General features: G+C 53.1%; 1 long non-coding RNA gene across 1 annotated transcript in view; it reads right to left on the bottom strand.

Annotated features, from left to right (window-relative positions):
* The window catches only part of LOC138292660 (uncharacterized), a 56,138-nt gene that overhangs the window by 5,516 nt on the left and 31,126 nt on the right, over positions 1-19,496 (bottom strand). The gene's annotated exons all lie outside the window — the stretch shown is intronic.

The raw sequence follows: 19,496 nt of genomic DNA, 5'->3' as shown, positions 1-19,496 counted from the left end.
TGGCGGTACACACCGCTGCGCTCAAAATATACACACCTTTACAAAACACTACCACATTGGACAATTCGAAATACACACACCTGATACACATACAAACAACACTCCCACACACCCATTACAATATAAAACACAGACCCACAAACCCCCACTTCTAGAGATTTGTGAACACGCACAGAGAAAAGAGATCCGAGCACACAGACGCGTAATTCACTGTCACCCAGCAATATTACCACGCACTTCAAACAACACACCAATACACATCACCACACTTAGCACCACACAATCCACCCCACACATCACCCACACCACCCCATGGCACCGCAAAGACACCCCAGGTTTTCTGAGGCTGAACTCAGGGTCATGGTGGAGGAAATTGTACGGGTAGAGCCACTGGTCTTCGGGACACAGGTGCAGCACACCACCATTGCCAGGAAGATGGAGCTATGGAGCAGAATAGTGGACAGGGTCAACGCTGTGGGACAGCACCCAAGAAATCAGGACGACATCAGGAAGCGGTGGAACGACCTACGGGGCAAGGTGCGTTCCATGGTATCCAGGCACAACATCGCAGTGCAGCGGACTGGCGGCGGACCCTCACCTCCTCCCCCAGAATTTACAACATGGGAGGAGCAGGTCTTGGCGATCCTGCATCCTGAGGGCCTCGCAGGAGTATCTGGAGGAATGGACTCTGGTAAGTCTCATCTTCACTACTTCATCCCCCCCACCCCACCAGCATGCCCTCACCCTCACCCCCATCACACCTACTACTTGCAAATGTCTCACCATCACAACCCACCCATCCCAACACCAAGCCCTGCATGCGAACACAAAGCATGGACACCCATCACCTAAGCATGCCCACTGCACATAGCCACCCCCCCCCAAACCACCGTCACAAAAGCCCCCACACAGAAATGCAAGCACAGGGGTACACGGGCACCCACCCATTGCACGCTATGGCACACACAGAAGCAATAACCATACTTTTATACCCCTGCAGGACCCGAACGCCACGTCACCGCACAGGAGGGTCCACAAATGTCCACTCCACCCCCAGAAGAGGCCCACAGTGAGGACAGCAGCTCTGTCTCCCTGGATCTAGATGACCAGCCCGGCCCATCGGGGACCTCTGGACAGTCGGTTCCCCTCACCCAGTCACAGGCCACAGCAGACCTTCCCCCCTCTGGGAACACCAGCACAGCACCCACCCAGCGGGCCCATATCTCTGTCCCCAGGACACGTCAATCAGCGGTGTGTCCACCACTACAGGGCACCCAGGTTAACCCCCCACCCCAACAACAACAGGGACCTGGGGGCAGTGGTAGTGGGCACACGGTCCAGGGGACAGAGGCCCAGGGAAACAGGGGAACTGGGAGGGCTGCTGTGTGACAGGGGGGGGGGGCAGGCCCAGGGGACCCACTCTCCACGAGGCCCTCTCCTCCATCATGGGAGCATACCACCACTCCCAGGAGACGATAGCGACGGTCCTGGCCAGGTTTCAGGAGATCCAGCTTCTGCAGGAGCAACAGTATATGGGGTTCAGGGAGGAACTAAGAAACATCAGTTCCGCCATAGGCACCATAGTAGTGGCTCTGAATCAGTTAGTCACCACATTGTGGGACACTGTGGCACCACAAAGGGCCCCTGTCACTAGCATGGACCAAGAACTGCCTACCACCTCCGCCGGCGCTAGTGGACAGGAGGCCCCGACACAAGACCAACAGGCCACCAGAACCCCACCCCCTGCAGAAGGAGAACCACCCTGCAAGCGGGCCCTGAGATCCAGGAAGAAGACAGAGTAAGATGCCAAGACCCCCGCCAGGAAAGGATACCTCCCTGATTGTCATCCCACTGTCCCACATTGACACCCTGTCCAACCTTCAACTGCCCCTGCTCCACTTTCCACAGGCATTTGGACAATGCACCTGTGATACTGATAGTCTGGACCCTGCCATCGACATTCCTTCACCATCACCCCTCACCGATTTGCAACCACCCACAAATTTAGAGCACTGTAATAAACACACTTATTGCACAAAACATTCTGGAGTCTGGCTGTTATTTTGAACAAATGTATTAGACATGACCGTGCCAAAATGTTTATTTACATTGTGATGCCAACATACCACTGTCACACAGCTGTAGTCCATGGGGAAACAAAGCAGATGTCACGCAGTGGGGCCCACATCTCTGAAATCGGAAGGGAAAGTCACAACTCAGTTACCATACACTGGGGGAAAAGGTCAGACAGTAGAGAGGTAGTAGTCTTTAATTAAATGTAATATGCCGGTGTGGATTCTTACCTGTGTGTCATTGGAAATACTGCTGTATTACTGTGTTCCTGTTCTCTATGACGTCCTCTTCGGCTTCCTCCTCTTCACTCTCCACAGGCTCCACAGCTGCTACAACACCACCATCTGGACCATCCTCCTTCAGAAAAGGCACCTGGTGTCGCAAAGCCAGGTTGTGAAGCATACAGCAGGCCACGATGATCTGGCACACCTTCTTTGGTGAGTACATTAGGGATCCACCTGTCATATGGAGGCACCTAAACCTGGCCTTCAGGAGGCCGAAGGTCCGCTCGATCACCCTCCTAGTACGCCCATGGGCCTCATTGTACCGTTCCTCTGCCCTTGTCCTGGGAATCCTCACTGGGGTCAGTAGCCATGACAGGTTGGGGTAACCAGAGTCACCAATTGGCCACACACAGTGCCTCTGGAGTTGACCCATCACGTAAGGGATGCTGCTATTCCGCATGATGTACGCGTCATGCACTGACAAAGGGAACTTGGCATTAACATGGGAGATGTACTGGTCAGCCAAACAGACCATCTGGACATTCACGGAATGATAACTCTTCCTGTTCCTGTACATCTGTTCACTCCTGCTGGGGGAGACCAAAGCAACATGTGTCCCATCAATGGCACCAATGATGTTGGGGATATGTCCAAGGGCATAGAAATCACCCTTCACTGTAGCCAAATCCCCCACCTCAGGGAAGACGATGTAGCTCCGCATGTGTTTGAGCAGGGCAGACAACACTCTGGACAACACCTTTGAAAACATGGGCTGGGACATCCCTGATGATATGGCCACTGTTGTTTGAAATGACCCACTTGCAAAGAAATGGAGTACTGACAGAACCTGCACTAGAGGGGGGATCCCTGTGGGTTGGCGGATGGGTGACATCAGGTCTGCCTCCAGCTGGGCACACAGTTCCTGTATAGTGGCTCGGTCAAGCCTGTATGACATGTCTTTCGTCCATTGTCGACAGGTCCACCAGCGGTCTGTACACGGGAAGATTCCTCCATCTCCTCGCATGTCCCAGCGGACGGTGCCTATGAAGGACAACAGCGAGCACAGAGTCAATCAACCCACAGGTACGTTTCCACAGCTTGCACATAACAAGATTCCCAATGCATTGTATGCCTTGTATGAGTGTCGATGCAAGGCCTAGGTATGTGTGACGCAGTAGAAATTAAGCCATGTGGGCCCTTGAAATGGCGGCTGCCTGACCTGTGAAGTGCGACAATGGGATGTGAGGTCAATGCGCTGGCGTGGCACACCGTGGCGGTAGGCGGTCGAAGACTGCGACGCAAAGCAGCATTGGTTAACATTGAACCCTATGGGTCTCAGGAACCAATGACGATGTGCGCCGGCGGTCGCGGTACGCACCGCCGCGGTACGCACCGCCACGGGCGTGACCGCCATTTTCTATCTGCTTAATCACTCGATACCTGATCTTCCACAGGAGAGGACCTACACTGCAAGTGCTGCTGTGACCTCGGTCTGGAAGAGACAATGGCTCATGCGACTGGGGAAAGGGCCCCTGCCTTCACTGCTCAGGAATTGGAGAAACTCGTGGATGGGGTCCTCCCCCAGTATGCGCTACTCTACGGTCCTCCAGACCAACAGGTAAGTACACTGGGACCATGCTTTGTGGCCAATGCCTGTGTTGAGTCGGGTGGATGAAAGATGGTGGGGAGGGGAGCGAATGAGGCATGCATCAGACGACGGATGACAGGATGTGCCACATGGCAAGGGTAGGGATGGGGGACCACTCACATTGAGGGTGCAGAAGGTGATGACTCTTTTTCTCCCCCTGTACATTTCACATAGGTCAGCGCCCACCAGAAGATAGACATTTGGCATGCCATCGCCAAGGACGTCCGGGCCCTGGGGGTCCACCAGAGACGGGGCACCCACTGCCGGAAGAGATGGGAGGACATCCAACGCTGGAGCAGGAAGACGGCGGAGGCTCAGCTGGGGATGGCCTCCCAACGTGGCAGGGGTGCCAGTCGTACTTTGATCCCCCGATGTCCCGGATCCTGGCGGTGGCCTACCCCGATTTGGATGGGCGCGTGAGGACATCACAGCAGACACAAGGGGGTGAGTACAAACTCATTCTGCTGAACTTTGCGCGCAGTGGAGGTGTCTGGGTGGGGGAGGAGGGCTGTGGGTATCCCTAGGCCAGGGCGATTTCTGTAGGCTAGGCCCCTCCGTAAGGCATGGCCCTGTGCCCCCGCCCCCCACCTCTGTAGGGTGCCAAGTACAGGTATCCATGGCCCTGTGTCATCTATGTGTGCAGTGGTCGTCCATAGGCTTGTAGGCCATGTCCCACGGATTGAGTAGTGGACCCCAAGTGCGTGGCGTAGTGCAGGGGGCTTCTATGTCTGTCCTCTCCGCCAACAGTGTCGCCAATGCATGCACTCAACATGTCTATTTTCTCCTCCCCCCTTTTTTGTGGTCTTCCTGTTCATGTGTGCATTAGCATCATCAGGCGGAGGAGAAGTGGCATCGGAGCACAAGGGAGCTGCATCCCACATGGCCCTGGAGGGCCATGCAATGGAGTCCGAATACACCAGTGGGACGGAGCGCGAGGGGAGCTCCACAGCGGGGACTCGTGCAGACATTAGTGACAGCGACTCGTCCTCTGAAGGGAGCTCCCTTGTGGTGGCGGCAACCCAGCGCACCAGCACCGCCCTCCCAGCAGCCCCTCAGCGTTTGCCCCGTGCCCGCTCACCCAGGAAGGTGGGCATCTCCTTCGCCCCAGGCACCTCAGGCCCTGCCCCAGTCGTCACCCCTGCTGCCCTCAGTGAGGAGGTCATTGACCTCCTGAGGATGCTCATTGTTGGGCAGTCTACCCTTTTGAATGCCATCCAGGGTGTAGAAAGGGGGGTGCACCAGAGTAATGCATACCTGGAGGGCATTTATTCTGGTCAGGCTGCCCATCAGCGATCGTTCAACACTCTGGCCTCAGCACTGATGGCAGCAATTGTCCCTGTCTCTAGCCTCCCCCCTCCAACTTCCTCCACCCATACCCTATCACCTGTACCTCTGCCTATCCCAGACACACCATCAGACCAGCCTGCACACACTTCAACACCCAAGGGAAGCTCATCCAGACATAAGCACCACACATCACACAAGCATTCACACAAGCAACATCCGCATACAGACATACCAACACCCACTGCCTCCACTGTGTCCCCCTCCTCCTCGTCTCCCTCCTCCCTCCCTGTCACGTCTCGACTCACACCTGCATGCACAACATCTTCAGCCACTTCGTCCATCACCAGCACACCCACCAGAACACCCCGCACACGTGCAGTCACCACCCCCACTACCATTTACACGTCCCCTGTGTCCTCTCCCAGTGTGTCTGTGACCCCCTCTTCCAAGCTACACAAACGCAGGCAGCCACCCACCCAACAGCCATCCACCTCACGACAGCCTCCAGCCCAAGCACCTGCACCCAAAGACACCAGACTGAAAACTCCTACAACCACAACCTCTTCCTCCACTCCCATACCTACTACACCTACCCGTCCCTCTCTTCCTAAATTGCTTTTCCTTTCCAAACTTGACCTCTTTCCAACAACTCCCCCACCCAGTCCATCTCATAGGACTCCAGTCAGCACCTCAGCCACCACAAAAACGGGACCTGTAAATTCAGTTTGCCATGGACTGTGGAGTCCCCCACCCTCAAGGGCAGCCAGTTCAGTAAGGAGCCAAGGCACGGCCAGCCCACCCCCGTAAAGCATCCGAAGATTGCCAGTGGCCGGCGCGAGAGGCCGAAGACACCAGGGACCAAAATTCCTACCATGGCTCCGGCAGGAAGTGTGGTGCCACCTGGCACACCGCCAAAGGTGGGAAAGGGCCACAGGCGAACAGGGAAGGGTGGGAAGGGCAGCACGCCCGACAAGTCCGCCAGCAGGCCAGCTGGCCAGGAGGGCCCCGCCAGCCCCATCCCAGGTGGGCAGGAGGACACCCACAGGCCCGGTACTGCAGCCCAGGAGGGTCCCGCAAGCCCCATCCCAGGTGGGCAGGAGGACACCCACAGGCCCGGTACTGCAGCCCAGGAGGGCCCCGCAAGCCACACGACAGATGGGCAGGAAGGCACTGCCAGCCACAGGTCAGGTGGCGAACGACCTCCATGCCATGGCCGGATCCGCTGACCTGGACACTCATCCGATGCACGGCTGAACAGGGCCCTTCATCTCAAGGACGGCTGAACAGGGCACCGCCGTCTCAAGCACCGCTGAACAGGGCCCTTCATCTCAAGCACCGCTGAACAGGGCATCGCCGTCTCAAGCACAGCTGAACAGGGCACCGCCGTCTCAAGCACCGCTGAACAGGGCACCGCCGTCTCAAGCACCGCTGAACAGGGCCCTTCATCTCAAGCACCACTGAACAGGGCACCGCCGTCTCAAGCACCGCTGAACAGGGCCCTTCATCTCAAGCACCGCTGCACAGGGCCCTTCCTCTCAAGCACCACTGAACAGGGCCCTTCATCTCAAGGACCGCTGAACAGGGCACCGCCGTCTCAAGCACCGCTTAACAGGGCCCTTCATCTCAAGCACCGCTGAACAGGGCCCTTCATCTCAAGCACCGCTGAACAGGGCACCGCCGTCTCAAGTACCGCTGAACAGGGCACCGCCGTCTCAAGCACCGCTGAACAGGGCACCGCTGAACAGGGCACCGCCGTCTCAAGCACCGCTGAACAGGGCACCGCCGTCTCAAGCACCGCTGAACAGGGCCCTTCATCTCAAGCACCGCTGAACAGGGCACCGCCGTCTCAAGCACCGCTGAACAGGGCCCTTCATCTCAAGTACCGCTGCACAGGGCCCTTCATCTCAAGCACCGCTGAACAGGGCCCTTCATCTCAAGGACCGCTGAACAGGGCACCGCCGTCTCAAGCACCGCTGAACAGGGCACCGCCGTCTCAAGCACCGCTGAACAGGGCACCGCCGTCTCAAGCACCACTGAACAGGGCCCTTCATCTCAAGCACCGCTGAACAGGGCCCTTCATCTCAAGCACCGCTGAACAGGGCACCGCCGTCTCAAACACCGCTGAACAGGGCCCTTCATCTCAAGCACCGCTGAACAGGGCACTGCTGTCTCAAGCACAGCTGAACAGGGCCCTTCATCTCAAGCACAGCTGAACAGGGCCCTTCATCTCAAGCACTGCTGGCCCATTGGCAGAAGGGGCAGGCCCGCATCTGTGTCGGGCAGGGCTGCACGAAGCACTCTGGGCACCAGTCCCCTTCCAGAACCAGTGGAGACTGTTATCCACTTGAGAGACTGTGGCTTTGCACTCCCCAGGATAAAGCAGTGGGCAACCCACCCACTGTAGAGACTTGAGAGACTGTGGCTTTGCACTCCCCAGGATAAAGCAGTGGACAACCCACCCACTGTAGAGACTTGAGAGACTGTGGCTTTGCACTCCCCAGGATTGAACAGTGGGCAAACCACCCACTGTAGAGACTTGAGAGACTGTGGCTTTGCACTCCCCAGGATTGCACAGTGGGCAAACCACCCACTGTAGAGACTTGAGAGACTGTCACTTTGCACTCCCCAGGATTGCACAGTGGGCAAACCGCCCACTGTAGAGACTTGAGAGACTGTGGCTTTGCACTCCCCAGGATGGAACAGTGGCCATGGAGGCCCCTCGTGAATCTGGCGTCGTGGACTCATCTGGCTGAGGTGCCCCCCTTTCCCTTCCCCCTTAGGTGCCTGTAGTTTTCCTATCTGATGCCCCTGCAGTGTACTCTCCGTTGGAGTCAGGTATCCTGTGTGGGCTTTGCCCATGTGATTTGGGCCCAGTGGTCCACGGACAATGCCTGCTACAATGATCGGACTTTGAAATTTATGTATATAAAGGTTTTAGATGTGTGATATATTTTTAAGCCAGTGATTCAATATATTCCAATGTTTCGAATCATTTCCTTTTGTCTTTGCATTCTTCCAGGGGATTTGGGGGGTGTCACTCTGAGTTGTTGCTATGCATTGATGTGTGTGTTGTAGTAGGAGGGGGTGGGGGTGTCGCGTATGTGTGTCCCCGTAATTGTTTCCCTCCCCTGTGTCGTAGGTGCAGTACTCACCGTTGTCTTCTGCGCCGGCGTTCGTGCTCCTGGTAGAGGAGCAGGAAGACAATCGCTGGGAGGATGTGGAGTTCGGGTTCCGTGCTGTCCAGATTCCTCGTGGGGTGTATGGAGGTGAGCGTTTTCCGTTCGAAATGGCTGTTTCCGCCGTGTTTTTATCGGCGGGGCTACCGCCCCGGAAAAGGTGGCGGATTGGTGGGTTGTGATAGGGTGGGTGGTACATTGACTCCCGCCTGTCTGATGGCGGTGACCGCCGTGCTGTTTGTTTGTCCCGCCGTGGCGGGCGGTGTGTTGAAGTGGCGGTCTCTGTTGGCGGTTTCCGCCAGGGTCGGCATTCCATTTTTTTTACCGCCAGCCTAAAGGCGGTTTTGCCGCCGCTTTAACAACGACCGCCAGGGTTGGAATGACCCCCATAGAAAGGATTAAAAAACAGGCCCAGCACCAAAGACAGAGTAAAAAAAACAAGATGGTCGCACCCATGCGAACCGCGTGGTGGTGTTCGCTCATGATTTTGAATGTGGGAAAGTACTTTGCATTACGTCTAATGTAAAATGCAATGCGAACGGGTGCAGTGGATGAGCTCCGCCTGCCCGCATAACTCCATGTAGACAGAGCTGAGTTGAACAGAGCTGAACTTTGCGGAGTTCCGTGAAGCGTGAATCCGCAAACTCCACTCAGACCTATTGTGGTGTGTAGTGTTGTGACAGTTACAAAATATTTACCTGCTATTTGTGCACCTTTGAAATAAGGTTTTTATTCAAATGTTTAAACAAAGGAACTTCTGAAAGAACTAAATTATAATTTGAAAAATAATACTAAAAGCTGCCCTGTCTATAAAATATACTCAATAAAAGACTAGAGGAAACTCCATATGTCAAAAGAATGTGATGCTAGGTCATGCCTTGTGAAACTGAAGCAGGTCATTGCACAATCCCTTATATCCATATTGTCAATATATTCATAAAGCAATTTATAATAAACGTGATGAAAGCTCTCCTCTAGAAATGTCTATGTGCAAATCTTTCTTATTTAGTTAGTGCATTCTATCATCAGTAGGAAATGAGATCCTAGGGACACTCATAGAACTAATGTTCTTTATACTGGACTGCGTAGTTAAGGTTAATCCTATAAACAAAGCAATTGTTACTATAAATATCACAACTGACACTCCTGTAAGTATGTATCAATGTTTACTAGTGTTATTGTTTAAAGGTTGTATGATTTCTCTAAATTTAGACATGTTGTAATAAAATGCAGAATGAGCAGCAGTAATGACTCACTTAAGTTTCAACTGTGACATGCGGCAAAACAAGTGCTGTACCAAGAAAGTATTTTCAAGGTCTTTGTGAGTCTTCCTTAGCCCTACTCTGTGTTTTTCCAAAGGACAACCCTTGCTTCTTCTGGTGATTTGGGCCTCTGTACTCTTCTTAATTTCCTAACAAAGTCAATGCAAAGTCTTTACATAAGACACAGTTCAAATTTGCTAATAGTCACATCCAGTGCGGAATGTCTCAGACTATCCAACTGCACAGAAAAGTTAAAGTATAATTTGAGCACAATGTACAGTTCAAGGAGATTCATCTGGATCTGCAGCGTTATTCCAAAATCCCCAAAACTTTCTCTCCCCATAATTTGTTGCAAAGTATGTCCATTTAGGCAACAAGTGCCTTCAACAGGGCACTCTAGTTCCCTTAGATCTCCTCAGTTACAACCCTTCATTTTCACTTTCACTAAGATCAGAGTTCTCAGTGTCCTCTTGAATTATTTGAGGCACACGTTGTTTGGGTAATTTCAGTTTGCCTCCTTCTTTCCTCCTGAGTCAATGGTCTCCAGGTGCCACTTGCTTTCTTATAGCACTAGGTCCTTCGTCAGGGACTGAATCTGAAGTCGACTCATTCACCACTGCAGGATGAGACTCTTCTGTCTGATCTTCAACTGTGGACCTCTCCAGACCCTCAGACTGAGCATGTGCTGTTTAATGCTTTCTTTGTTCTCTCTGATACCTGACAGCTTGACCACCCTGTTGTGGTTGTCTCTCTGTCCCCACCAGTTTGTCTGGGACAGATGCTGTCACATCAAAGGGAGACCCATTTCTGCAAGTATAGGAAGTGCGTATCGAGTTAGGGAGACCTACACATTTAACTGCTATTGCTGTCACCAAGATGACTTAATACAGCCCACACCAATGAGGCTCTAAACATCTCCTCCATATTTGTTTCTTCAACAGGACCAAGTCGCTGGGACTGAGGTCATGGCACTGTTACTCATGTGAATGGGCTGTGGCTGCTCCCACTTGATGAGACACAGAACCCACCACATCAGCTAGCTCTTTACAATAATCATTGATCATGTAATTGGTAATGTTCACAAGTGCATTTGTAGGTATAGCTGGCAAACACATTGCTCTGTCCATAATTATCCCATGAAGAAAAAGTCCTTTCTTCTGATCAGGTATACTGCGAAGACTCATCAACACAAGGGGTAAAGCATCAGGACATTTCAAAGATGTCGAACCGCACACTTTCACCAATCTGGACTTCAGTGTCCCATTAACCTGTTCAACGAGTCTAGAAGTCTCAGATCTACAGTTGCAGTGTAGTCTCTCCGCATAATAATCTCAGGACCTCATTATTAAAATGAGTCCCTCGGTCTGAACTCTAGAGAAGTTGGGAACCCGAACCTGGGAATCAGTTCTCTTGACAACAGCTTTGCTTCAGTAAGACTGTCATTCCTTGTGGTCAGGTAAGCTTCAGCCCAATGTGAGAAGATGCAAACGATCACCAGGCCATATCTCAGCCCGTTACACACAGGCATCTTCATAAAGTCAAATTGCATCCTGTTAAAGGGACCTCCTGATCTTCCTATGTGACTTAGTGGTACTGCAGTTCCCTTGCCAACATTGTTCTCCTGGCACACAACACATCTGTGACACACCACGTCAGCCATCAATCTGAATTTGGGATTAAACCACGCTTGCCTAAAACTCGTACCATTGTATCTATACCAACATGAGCTGGACCATGGAAATGCCTAGCCATTGGGGGCAACAAACTGGCAACACAGGTCTTCCATTCATTGAAACACAAATGTTATTTCCTCTCTCTTAAACACAACCTCCTCTGACCCAACACTGCTGTTCTTTCTCTAACACCTCTTCCTGAAGCCTCTTTACCTCTTCCCATGTGTCTGGAGTTGTTAACAAAAATTTTAATTGTCCTCATCCACTCCATAATTTTTATACTCTCCATTAAAGGTGCAGACATTGTGAGCACAACACTTTGCAACCTTGTCAGCGTATCTATTGCTCAGAGTTACATGATCATCTCCACTATGGTATAAAGGACACTTGACCATTGAAACCTCTTCAGGCAACTGATGGGACCATAACTGTCTGAAGCCATGAATACCACAAAAAGCCATAGTATCAGTGAACATTTTCACTTTCTTCTGTTCTGAAACGCAGCAGGCTCTAGTAAGATCAATTCAGTGCAGAAAATATTCCTTGAAGCCCAGAAGCTTCAACAGCTCCTACAATTGTGCAGACTGCATAAGCAGCTCCCAAACTTCCTTTACTGTCTCATAAACATGAGCCATCCACATGTAACACAAACTCAGACTCGGGTAATGGCTCATCTCGTGTAGCTGGTCTTGACTTGGTGCATAGCACAGTGACTTGAAACAGTCATCCGCCACTTCACAATCATCATTTTCATTGTCTGGTACAGGCAATACTGTAGGACAATTTAGAACAACACAGTGTTTGACAGTCACATTTACGGCTACAAGTATGCTTTGTTCATACTTGGGCCCTCATTATGACACTGGCGGTAAATGCCATTTACTGCCGCGCTGACAGCTGCCAACTTACCGCTGTGCTGGCGAATATCCGTTCACCATATTATGACACACACGCACCAATTCGCCAGAATACAGCCACAAACACAAATCCACCAGACCAAAGGTAAGTGATAAACTGGCAGTCCCAAAACCCACACCGTTACCCCAACAGAGCAACACCCATCATATTATGACCCACGAATTACCACTGCGTTTCCTGTTCTACCAAAATATGACCATGGCGGTGATATCTCACATAGACAGCCAATGTACTACACCGATCGCCAGGGCGGACACAATAGTCACCACAGCAGTAGCCGCCTACAGCCAGGCAGAGTACTGCCCACCATATTTTGACACAAGAAACCGCCACCTTTTCTGGGGCGGTAACAACGTCATCAAAAGCCTGGCAGAAACAGAGCACAGAAGTCGAAGGACTCACCATTGGAGATACAGGGAATAACCTTGCCGCCATGGAACCTGAACTGCAAGTTTTCCTGATGATTTTCTATGTTATGCTCCACCTGGAACACCAACGCTGACGAAGATGATGATGGTGAGTACAGCCGCCTAGCACACAAGCGAGGGTGGGAGGAAAATGAGAGTGACACACACACGCACAACACACACCTGACACACACACTCCATACACACAACTAGCTGCATTACAAAAACAATTTGACGCCGAAAATCTGCAGAATAATGCAAGGACAACAGGAATTGACTAAAGGGATTATAATCAGTTCAACAGCAAAATCAATAATCCGAATTGGCCATGAAACAGATGTGTACAGCTGTATAAAAAAGGCACACTGCCCAGTCCATAGTTCAAAGGGCCCACATGGCCACAGGGCACAACTCGAATCCTGCCCAAATCCGGATAGAACACTGCAGGGGCATCAGTTGTCAAATAGGCAGGCACCTCGGGGGCACCTCAGCTGGATGCAGGAACAAGACCACTGGTTCTGGAGGGGGCAACATGCCCATTGCTCTTTGTCCTGGGGAATTCAAGGCCACAGTCTCTCGAGTAGGTGACTTGCCCACTGGTTTTGGAGGGGACAACATGCCCTGTGCTTTGTCCTGGGGAGTGCAAGCCCACAGTCTCTCGAGTGGGAGTCTTGTCCACTGGTTCTGGAGGGAGCAACATGCCCTGTGCTTTGTCCCGGGGCGTGCAAGGCCACAGTCTCCCGAGTGGGTGACTTGCCCACTGGTTCTGGAGGGGGCAGCCCACACAGTAGCCCCTGGAGGGTGGAGTACATCGCGTCCACCGGGGGTGATGTCTGCACTATGGTGGTGGTTGTGGGAGGCTCCTGGTCAGCCCCTGCACTCTGTGATGGCTGCGCTGTGGTGTTGTTTGGGGGGGCTCCTGGTCAGCCCCTGCACTCTGCGATGGCTGCACTGTGGTGTTGTTTGGGGGAAGCTCCTGGTCAGCCCCTGCACTCTGTGATGGCTGCATGCTGGTGGTGGTTGGGGGAGGCTCCTGGTCCGCTCCTGCACTCTATGATGGCTGCACTGTGGTGGTGGTTGTGGGAGGCTCCTGGTCAGCCCCTGCACTCTGCGATGGCTGCACTGGGGTGTTGTTTGGGGGAAGCTCCTGGTCAGCCCCTGCACTCTGTGATGGCTGCATGCTGGTGGTGGTTGGGGGAGGCTCCTGGTCCGCTCCTGCACTCTATGATGGCTGCACTGTGGTGGTGGTTGTGGGAGGCTCCTGGTAAGCCCCTGCACTCTGTGATGGCTGCACTGTGGTGTTGTTTGGGGGAGGCTCCTGGTCAGCCCACGCACTCTGTGATGGCTGTATGCTGGTGGTGGTTGGGGGAGGCTCCTGGTCAGCCCCTGTAACACTATGATGGCTGAACTGTAGTGTTGCTTGGGGTAGGCTCCTGGTCAGCCCCTGCACTCTGTGATGGTTACATGCTGGTGACGGTTGGGGAGGGCTCCTGGGCAGCCCCTGAACTCTGTGATGGCCGCATGCTTGTGGTGATTGGGTGAGGTTCCTGGTCAGCCCCTGCACTCTGTGATGGCAGCACAACCATGGCTGTCGGTGGGGGCCCTGTGACAGCTTGTGGTGGTGGCGGTGTTTGGCTGACAGCTTCCGCTGGCGTAGAGTGCCTCTTCTCCTCCTGGTTATGGTTTGGGGATTCCTTACCCTTCCTGGCAGGGGTGGATGGGCTCTTCCCCCCCTCTGCCCGGTGGTGTAGGCTACTTCCTGTTCTTCCCAGGTGGTGTAGGCTGTTTCCCCTTCTTCACAGCTGGTGCAGGCTCCTTCCCCTTCTTCCCAGCTGGTGACGGACTCTTCACTTTCATCCCAGGTTGTGCTGCCTCCTTCCCCTTCAGTATTGTTGGTCTGGTATCCCTACCACCACGAGTAGGTGGTGCTACCACTGTCCCCGTGGACTGTTTGGCTGAGGTGCTGGCCTGGGTCCTTACTACCCTGCCCATACGTGCAGGATGGGGGGGCAGGGGAAGGGAAGAGGTCAATCGTTGAAAGGAAAAGCTTTTTCGGTACGTTGGGGTGGTAAGAGGGAATAGTAATGGGAGTGGAGGATGAGGGAGTGGTCGTCGGAGGTGTAGGTCTGCTGGATTTGAGTGCAGGTGTATGGGCTGTATGCTGTTGTGAGGTGGATGGCTGTTGGGTGCCTGAGTGCTTGCATTTGTGTCCTTTAGGAGGGGGGGCAGACACGGTGGGAGAGGACACAGGGGACATGTGCATTGATGTTGTGGAGGTGTCTGCCAGTGAGGTGTGTGTTCTTCGTGGTGTGGTGATGATGCTAGTAGTGGATATTGATGTAGTGCATGCAGGTGTGAGTGTGGACGTAACTGGGTGGGAGGTGGAGGAGGAAGAGGAGGGGAAGACAGTGGAGACAGTGGATGATGTTGTGTCTGCAAATGAATGGTGTTTATGTGAGTGCCTGTGGGATGACATGAGGTGCTTGTGTTTTCCTGTGCCACTCTTGTGCGCTGTCTTGTGTGCATGCTCGTCTGTCTGTGTGCTTGGGATGAGTTGGGGGGTTGAGAAGAAGGGCACTGGGAAGTGGAAGTTGGTTGGGGGGCGGTTGAAACAGGGACAATCGCTGCCATCAGAGAGGAGGCCAGAGCCTGAATTGATCTGTGTTGGGCCGCCAATCCACCGTGAATGCCCTTCAGGAATGCACTGCATTGCTGCATCTGGGCTGCCACCCCCTGGATGGCATTCACTATGGTGGATTGCCCTACAGAGATGGATCTCAGGAGGTCAATAGCCTCCCACCTCAGGGCAGCAGGGCTCACTGGGGCGGGGCCTGAGGTGCCTGGGGTGAAGGAGATGCCCACCCTCCTGGGTGAGCCGGTACGGGCAACTCGCTGAGGGGCTACCGAGAGGGCAGTGCTGGTACAGGGGCAGAGGCTGTACCTGCAGCTAGGGTGGTCACAGAGGTGTCCGCCACCACCAGGGTGCTCCCATCCGAGGAGGTATCAGAGACTGTGTTGTCCCCTTCAGTCTCTGCTGTGGTGCTCCCCTCGCTCTCCGACCCACTGGTTCCCTCAGCGTCGGTGGACTCTTCCTCCAGGGTCCTGTGAGTGCAGCTCCCTCTGTTGCCGGTGCCTCTGCTCCTCCACTAGATGATGCTAATGCACATAAGGAAAGGATGAAAAAACAAGAAAGGGGGAGAGAGAGAGAGACAAAGAATACACTGGGTCAATGACTGCACCAACACCAGCGTTGGCGTACACAGCACCCTCACACACAGGGAACAGGCCTACGCACTATGCATTGCACTACCAGTGAAATGGATAGTCACCAAGAAATGAGAAGGGGCACACACCGCCAACTGCAGCACACCTGGGACCCATGCAGCCCTGCCCAGGAGTGAATACTAACAAGCTAGATGAGCAGTATTTTACATTCAAACCCTTAGCCACCAGAGGACCTACGCTGCTATGTCTGGCCTGGCCAAGGGGCACCCAAGAACACACAACCACCACCTGGATACCACCCCACCAGCCGTAAGTTGTAATGATAACCACTGTACTCACCCCCTTGTGGCTGCATTGATGCCCTCAAGCGCCCATCTAGCTCAGGGTGGCCACTGCCAGTATGCGGCCCATCGGGGGTCAGGGTCCGACGGGCACCCCTTCCTTGTTGGGAGGAAATCCCCAGATGGGCCTCTGCGGTCTTCCATGCCCAGCGTCTCAGGTCCTTCCACCGTTTCCGACAGTGGGTGCTCCGCCTGCCATAGACCCCCAGGGTCCGCACCTCCTTGGCGATGGCACACCATGTTCCCTTCTTTTGATGGGCGCTGACCTGCAGAGGCAATTCAGACAGGGGAACACCATTAGACACACAGTCTAGCCTGTCACAGACATGGCCCACCATACCCGTTTGCATCACCATTGGCACACACATAGCCCAGCGCACAGCATGTATACCGCCAAGGGGACATCCACCCACTCCCCTTACACGATGCCTTCACACACAACTCCATGCAATCATGCCACATGCATCGTGCCCACAGTGTACTCACCTGTTGGTCTGGAGGCCCATACAGCAGTCCGTACTGGGGTAGGACCCCATCCCCCAGTCGCTCCAACTCCTCAGAAGTGAAGGCTGGGGCCCTTTCCACGGTCACACGGGCCAAGGTAGGTTCCAGAAACAGGTCACAGCAGCACATGCAGTGTATGTCCTATCCAATGGAAGCTCGGGAAACAAGTGAGGATTGAGATAGAAAATGGCGGTCACGTCCGCGGTGGTGCATACCGTCACCGCCGGCATAGATCCCCATTGGCCACTATATCCCATAGGGCCCAATATTATCTGATAAGGAATTGCACACCAGTTCATGGCCGCCTACCACCACTGTGCACAATGTCAGCAGCATTACCTCACTTCCACCTGTCCCTCCACACGGGACAGGCAGTCGCTGTTTCATGGGGGAGTGAACAGGCCTATCGATAATTGCTGCGTCAAAGGATAAATAGACACATACTTTATAAATTACACTGTTCCATAACATGTATGCACAATGTGGACTGCTGCTGTGGCTCCATTGATCAGTTTGTGACAGCCTACTCACTCTTGTGTCCCTTAGATACCTACCGCTGCGGATAAATAGGAGATGGGCATACCCCCATGTACAGACCCCTGGTGGACCTGGCTACACTGGAGGACAGACACATAATACTCAACTATAGACTGAACAGGGCCACAATCACAGAGCTGTGTGCCCAATTGGAACCTGACCTGATATCAGCTATCTGTCAGCTCACTGGGATCCCCCCTCTTGTGAAGGTTCTGTCAGTGCTCCATTTCCTGGCAACTGGTTCTTTCCAAGTGACAGTGGGCTTGGCAGCAGGAATGTCACAGCCAATGTTCTCAATCGTGCTAGCAAGAGTCTTGTCTGCCCTGATCAAAAACTTGTGCAGCTACAGTGCTTTCCCCCAGGTTGAAGATTTGGCCACTGTGAAGGCCGGGTTTTATGCAATGGGACATATCCCCCATATAATTGGGGCGATTGACGGAACACATATTGTATTTGTACCACCCTACAATAATGAACAGGTGTACAGGAATCGTAAGAGTTTCCACTCCATTAATGTGCAGGTGGTGTGCCTGGTGGACCAGTACATCTCCCAGGTCAATGCTAAGTATCCAGGGTCGGTGCATGATGCATTTTTCCTGAGGAATAGCATCATCCCAAATGTGATGTCCCAACTACAGAGGCACAGGGTGTGGCTAATAAGTGAGCCTTGGTTCCGACCCAGTATATGTTGGTGTATGCCTATGGTGTTGGCCATGTGGGATAGTGTGTGGCTAAATGTCCCTCAATATTTGCAGGTGACTCTGGTTACCCAAACCTATCATGGCTGCTGACCCCTGTGAGGAATGCCAGGACAAGGCAGAAGAATGTTATAATGAGGCACATAGGCGAACCAGGAGGATCACTGAAAGGACCTATGGCCTCCTGAAGGTGAGGTTCAGGTGCCTCCATCTGACAGGTGGATCCTTGTGCTACTCACCCAAGAAGGTCTGCCAGGTAGTAGTGGCATGCTGCATGTTGCACAACCTGGCCCTCAGACGCCATGCACCTTTTCTGCAGGAGGAAGAAACTGGGGATGCCCCTGTGGCAGCAGTGTACCCTGAGGACAGTGAGGATGAGGAGGCAGAGGATGAGGATGTGGCTAACTGAACATCAGTGACATGTCAGTACTTTCAAAGACACACAGGTGAGATGGTGCAACTTAACATTTGTATGATTATTGGTGTATTCTGTGTGGCACTGGCATGCTGGCATTACCCACTTATGTTCCCTACTTACTGTTACCTATGGATATTAATTTTGCAGATGTTAGTGATATGACAGCATTCTCCTGGTGTGATCACAACAGCCAGCTACAGATAATTAATTCTATGCTCATACTACTTACAGTTCATTTACAATGGTTGTAGCTGTTTCAATGAATACTAATTTGCAATCAATGAAATAATAGCAGTAGAGTTTTATCCAAGGGTGTTTATTGTTGTGCTAATATATAGAGGGGAAAGTGCAATGGAATGGGGTGATGATGGAGGAAAGTCCAGAGTATTGTTCCAGTCTGTTTGTAGCCCAGGTGCATTCTCCATGGGGACATAGGAAGGGGAGAAATGGCAGTTCAAGGTGACTGAGTGGGACACAAGGGGGACAATCAGGAGAGTCTCATTTCCCGGAGGTGTTCTTGGGAAGTGTCTCTGGCCTCTGTCTGGTTCGCAGGGAACGTTTGCGGGGTGGTTCACCTTCTGCAGGGGGAGGGGTGCTGGTGGCCTGTTAGTCCTGTGGCGGGCTTCCTGGCCACTAGGAGCAGCGGAAGTGGAGGGCTGTTCAGATGACTGGCTAGTGGCAGGGGCCCGCTGTTGTGTTGCCACCTCCCTCATGATGTTGGCCATGTCTGCCAGCACCCCTGCTATGGAGATCAGGGTGTTGTTAATGGCCTTCAAGTCCTCCCTGATCCCCTGATACTGTCCCTCCTGCAGCCGTCTGTTCTCCTTCACATTGCCTAGGATCTGGCCCATCATGTCCTCAGAATGTTGGTAGGCTCCCAGGATCTCGAAGAGTGCCTCCTGGAGAGTCGATTCCCTACTCCTGCCCTCCCCCTGGCACACAGCAGTCCTCCCAGTGTCCTTGTTGGCTTGTGCCTCTGTCCCCTGAATGGTGTGCCCACTGCCACTGACCCCAGGTCCCTGATTGTCTTGTGTGCGTGGTGTGTGCCTGGGGTGCCTGTACATGTAGCCACACTGCTGATTGACGTGTCCTGGGGACAGAGGTG

This window comes from Pleurodeles waltl, chromosome 4_2 (genome assembly GCF_031143425.1).
Source record: "Pleurodeles waltl isolate 20211129_DDA chromosome 4_2, aPleWal1.hap1.20221129, whole genome shotgun sequence".
NCBI classification, from domain to species: Eukaryota; Metazoa; Chordata; class Amphibia; order Caudata; family Salamandridae; genus Pleurodeles; species Pleurodeles waltl.
This window is presented reverse-complemented; position numbering and strand designations above follow the sequence as displayed.